Consider the following 6,000-nt stretch of genomic DNA (forward strand, 5'->3'; position numbering starts at 1 on the left):
TAAAGGATTGTCTTTTGCTTACAGTCACTGTCCTATGTCTCAAACACGTAGCAACCACGTGGCAATACCTGAAGCATCTCTCTGCCTTCTAGGAAAAATTACAGTGAAATCAATGCCTTGAGGAAAAGCGTTCCTCAGAAATCATCCCTGTTTTGCTGCTTCTGCTCTCAAAGAGGCAAAGATGCCTTTGTATCTTTGGATGGCTCCTTGAACCCACCAGTGCACAGAGAAAAGAGATTGTTTCATGTCCGTTGATGGAGAGGAGGAGGCACTACTTAAGCTCTTCAGCAGAGCAGAGCCCTGGCTCTGCAGCTGGCCCTACAGCAATCCTGGCCACTGACACTCCACCTGTGGCTATGGCTGGCTCAGGAACAGACCTCAGCGAGAGGTGACTGAGGGGACAGGGTCAGACATGGTTCCTCCAGAGTGGTAGAGCTGTGAAAACTGCACTGGTGAAAAGGTGTTACTTGTAGACATGCAGCCTCCGCCAGAAATTATAGGCAAGGGAATCAGCTTTACTATGAACTTGTAAAGATGTTTTTAGCCAGACTGTAGGCTTCCAGCTCCTACATGGCTCATTCCCGGCAGCTACTTTCACACACTGCTCTTGGGGACAGGGACAGTGGGGAAAGAAAGGCACATTCAAGATCTTCCCAAAAATGACCAAGATCATCTGCCTCAAAATAAACATTAGACAGAGCAGCCTACAATGACTTGCCCTGCTGTTCCTTGGTTCTTCTCAAGGACAAAAGTACAGGGCAATAATCCACATTACTGGCTGTGATATTCTAAAATACTGCCTGAGGTACCATTATCAGCTTTTGCCTTGCGCGCTTCTATGCTAGACATGAAAAAATACAGTCGCACATTCTGACATGTAGTGCAAACTCTGTGCTTCCTCAAAAGAGGCGCAATGTCATCTAGTGCAGCTTTCTCTAAAATAAATCATCCCCTATTTGTTTTATACTTCCCCGCACTTAGCGATACAGAAAGTCCTGCCCAGTTTTGGAGAACATTCCAATAATCGCAAGGGTACATTATCTGAGCAGATCACATTTAGCATCTGTAGGTCAAGAATGACCCACTAGAGATACACCCATTTGGGGTCTGTTTTTCTCCAGCAGTGCCGGATACCAGCTGGCTTGCTTTTCTGAGTGACTTAGCCAGGGTGTTTCAGACGGGTCTTGACATCCTGATATTCAAACTGCTCTGAGCACTCACCATCTTCAAAAAAGGCCTTAGAAGGATGTCCCGATATAAGCACTGAAACAAGGAAGCTGCCACAATTAACTGCTCCAGAAACCCAAGGCCATTGTGCTTCTGCTCTGCACATCCCGGGACAGGAACAGACTCACAGCAAAGGTAACCTAGTGCTCAAGGCGATACAATATATCCCATTCCTCCACCTCCTGCTTTCTCTATTCAAATTTCACCTCTGCCTATTGATTATGGCTGGTTTCAGAAGATATGCCTTCATTTCAAAGAGCGAGATCACACACAGAACTGAGAGAGGAGAGACACATTGTTAAGTTTTTCCCCATTTAAATTGTTCAAAAAGCCAGGATTCAGAACACAAATGAAAGACAGACAGAAAATTATGCTACTGCTACACACATTTGCAATGGCTTGATCCACTCTGGAAGTAAATGAAACCTTAGAAAGACCTGGGCCTTTCCAGGAACTATGGAATGCCCTTCCTTTGTTTTAAAAATAAAGAAGGATTTAAATTCATCCAGTGAACTATAATAGACTTGCGTTGGGAATACTTGGGAAGATGAAGGATGGAAATAAAAATAGGCAAGAGGCTAAACGGTTTATTGGCCAAAATCTGGCTGATAGTCATTTAATGGACTTTACTACTATACATCACAGGTAAGGTTGTTAAGATCTGGGCTCTGTGGCCTAAGAGTTGTTTTCCACTTATAACTTCTGCAAGCCTATAAATTGCAAAACTCTCAACCCTAGGAGGGGAAATGAAATAATCCAAAAACATTTCCTGTCCCTAATTATATTTTGCACGTGAAGTGGATTCATACAAAACTGCTGGAAGTGGATACCTGAAAATGAACAATAGCATGGGGGAAGCCACGTTGTTTGTGTCTGGGTTAGGACAATATTTTGCCTTTCCACTGTCACTAAAAGGATCTAAGCTAAATATCTGGACCTGAGGTCCAAACATTAGTGTTCAAAACTCAAATGAGGGTGTGCAGTTTTGCAGCCTGGGCTTATCGCTTCTCTGAAAGTACAAGGCATTTTTCTTCTATAAATATGCAAAGTACCTTACAAAAGACCCTCCCGGTCACCCTCCCCATTTCCCAGCTAAGGAAATGGAGGTATAGCACGCAAAGAGGGGAGAGACTAGGCTGTGGCCACACCAAGTCCGTGTCCATCTGCAGCACAACCCTGCCTGCTTCCATAATCCCCCCCAGGCTGCTAAATCAAAGAAGAAGAAAAATGCAAAGAAATTTTCCCAGCCTTCTCTCATCAAAAACTTGGATCTCAGGGGATAAGCGTAAGGAGAGATCAGAGAGCTTCACCTTTGGTCATTTGCAGATTCCTTCTGCCTGGCATAGCTGCTCCCTGTCCCTCCATGTACACGCAGCAGGTAATCCCGGTGGGAATAACCGAGAGCCCCAGTGTAACCCAGTCACTTCTACTTTTGCTCTGCTCTTGCCTTTTGCAAAGAAGAGATGCAGAGTTTTCAGCTGAGAGCGGTGAGCACCCCCATAACCTGTTGTAGTTTGCGAAGATATTACGCACTTCTAATCCCGTGACTTGGAGTATGCACCAGGACTAACCTGCTTCCCTTTTTTCTTACTGAGATCCTTTGCATGGGAAATCAACTTCCAGTTCAAAAATAACCAAACAATAAATATGAAGGCTTTAAACACAAGGATTTTACATTTGCATATAGTTATTTCTTCCATTAGATCAAGTTTATAAAATTCATATAATTCAAATATTGAATGCTGCATGTATTCTTTGCTCTTACAAGATTAAATGCTAACTTTTCATAAGCAATATAAATTGAATACAATTCTGAAGAACATCGGAGGACAAAATTTAACACCAGAAACTGCCAAATGTTTCTGACCTACTTCAAACAATCATTAACTACAGTCAGTTTCTAATTATTTGAGTCCATTTCACTTCTTATTCAGTGGTCATTTTGTTTCTTGACCATTTGGCCTATGTTCAGAAAAATATCCATTAGCCAGCACAAAGTCTCAAAAAAAATTATTCTCCTTCCCCTTTCTAAGGTTGGGAATATTTCAAAACCTCACAAGACAGGAGTTCTAAATATGCCTTTAAACCCCAAAAGTAGAGAGCACTTTAAAATTTAAAAGCGCAATAGTCTATTACATTGAAACATGTTGTTATCAAGTAAAATTGCTTTCTCTCACCCCTCTGCTAGCAGTTTTGCAATTCATTTTCCAGAAAGAACTGCGAACATATTAAAAGGCAAAACATCTATGCTCAGGCTGGAAATGATCACATGAACAAGCCACAAGATTTGCTTGATAACATACAGAGTTTATTATTCAAGACTGAGTCTCATTTTCAGCTCTAAGGGAGAGGGCGGGGAGAGAAGAGGGAACAGTCTTTTAAAAGACACACACTGGAAGCAAAGGATTGCATTTATAGGAACCACTAAAAAGAAGAAAGAAAAGAAAAAGTAAAGAAAACAAACCTCTACACTACCAGCAACTCAAGTTTTTAAAAGCTAAGCTCAGCTCCCACAAACCTCACAACGTTTTCACTTGAAACAAGTTTACCTTATCAGAGAGGCTGAACAACCAGAAAGCTGCTAAACTTTTTGAAAAGTTCAGCTCTGCTAAAGATGGGAAGGGATACAGCAGAGCAGAAAACAAAGGCACAAGTTAAAAGTCAAAAGCTGCTCGACAAGTTAGTTTCTCTGCACCCCTTACTGACCTAAGAAGTCTTCATTTCACAGGTAGCAAAGTTTGTCTTCCTTCTCCCCTGCAAGATTCACACTTGCACGCAGGCACATCGCATTACTGCAAGCACGCTCATCATCAAAAGAATATTGTTTCCAATCTTCCGCTGACTGAGGAGGGAAAGAAAAATGCAGTCCAGCCAGGTACTGTTTCTTCGTGAAAAGTAAATCCGGCATTCTGGAATGAGTTCAAACATAGGGCTTGACAGGCAAAGGAGAAAAGCTTTTTCACTGAGCATGCTTAGTCCTGCACTGCCTGCACACTTAATGAACATTACTTCCTTCCCAGTGGTTACTCCTAGTAGAAATCCACACCCCCTACTCTTTCAGAAGTCAGGAATGCAGCTGAAACCAAAGTCCAGAAAACATGCCCGACACCCAGACAAGGCCCCACAGATCAATAAACTCAGGTTGTGACCCGCAGGTCAGTTTGTCAAACAGGACATCAGGGTGAGTTTTTTCTACACTTGGTATAGTTTGCTTTATGCTTCAGCTAATGCTACTCGCTCCCCAGAGAAAATAAAACTGCACCGGCTTTTAAAGAATGATTAAATGCTTCAATAACAGATGGGAATTCTCTTTCAAATCTTGTCTTTCCAAACCTGCTTTAAAGTGAGGAAAGAACGCTGCATAAAGAAGTTTTTCAGACAAAATAAGGTCATTAGATTCCTGAGCAAAAGTTATTTGAATTTGTCATAGGTAAGGAGTATCTGGTGACCAAAAAAAAAAAGGGGGGGGGGGGGGGGCTTTTATTTAGTTAGGGCCTAATCCTGTTCCGTTTGCAATCACATGGAGTTTTGTCATTACCTTCAATGGGAATAGTGCTGGGGTTTTAGATTACAAATGCTTTCAGGCAAGAGTTGTGTCTACTTCAGTGACCTGTACAGGACAGACTGGTTTTGGCACTTCAGTTTGCAATTTCCACTAGTGCTGTGTTTGTGTTCGAACACTGTGCAGCAGAAGTCCCTCTCCTCACAAAATTCACAAGAGTTGCAGAAGAAAAGCAATTCTACAAAATCGCATGTGTTATTTTTAAAGCTCTTCATTATATTTCAAGCTTTTACATTGCTTTCCAGTTTTTCTTTGCTGTTACACTTAACTCCCACATCTCAATTCTCCTCCACAATAGGACTAGAAATTTAGCCTTTTTGTAACAAAGTCCATGCTGGCCGCGACTGCCGTGTCACAGCCTTCATAAAAACACAAAGTGTCCTAAGAATTATAATGGAATAACAAAAGCCGTAATATTTGCAGAGTAAGGAGCACTAATCAGAATTACAACTGGATGGGCCATTATCGGTCTAAGACCTCTAAGATAATGAATATTGCTCTGCATTTTAAAATAGGTTAGAACTCGATCATGACCTCAGTGTCTGAGTAACTCCAGACTTCACAAGGCTGCGGGTCCTCATTTGAACAGGACAGATCATGACAAAGATTAAATCGCTGGATTCCAAATGGCCCAGACCTTTAGAATATACACCCAATTTAGCTTCCAAATTTTAATAGTGCACATTAGGACTGTATTCACACAGGTACATTTCAGAACTAGTGTGGGTCCTTTGCTCCTAAGTACAACCAAGTGGGCTTTTAAAATATTTTAATTGCCCACACATCCCTGCTCTTCCTGATTTCATTCAAGGTCATAAAAGGAAATAGTCCCAAAACTGCTTGCCAAAAACAAGCCATGCTATATTTCCAGTGTACTGAACGTGAAGAGATTTTGGAAATCCCCAGAGAAAGTGTCCTGCAGATTTCGAAAAGCAGCCTTGTTAGGCTGATTAAACAAAAACGCACTAACCAAAAGACTTTTTGCTTTGATACGTTTCCACTTCATATCCCAAAACTTTGCTTTGGTCAGGGAAGTCCCTAACAGGGGACTTTCCTAACAGGCAGCTAAATTGGAATTTTATCTCTGGACCATTTCAGGACCATCTCTCAGACACTTTTCTTGGCTGTGCCACGAAGTAAACCTATTAGGTGTTCACTGAGCCCGAGACATCAAAAGCAGGTGGACAGTGCATCTTACTGATGACTAAAAG

The 6,000-nt window shown here is 41.8% G+C and overlaps 1 long non-coding RNA gene across 1 annotated transcript in view; it reads right to left on the reverse strand.

The window, feature by feature from the left end:
- The window catches only part of LOC134524923 (uncharacterized), a 40,636-nt gene extending 36,477 nt beyond the window's left edge, over positions 1–4,159 (reverse strand). Inside the window, exon 1 of the long non-coding RNA XR_010073634.1 lies at positions 3,934–4,159. This is a non-coding gene — a long non-coding RNA (uncharacterized LOC134524923). The remainder of the gene's footprint in view (positions 1–3,933) is intronic.
- Between the last annotated feature and the right edge of the window lie 1,841 nt (positions 4,160–6,000).

Source organism: Chroicocephalus ridibundus, chromosome 18 (genome assembly GCF_963924245.1).
Source record: "Chroicocephalus ridibundus chromosome 18, bChrRid1.1, whole genome shotgun sequence".
In the NCBI taxonomy this organism is placed as follows: Eukaryota; Metazoa; Chordata; class Aves; order Charadriiformes; family Laridae; genus Chroicocephalus; species Chroicocephalus ridibundus.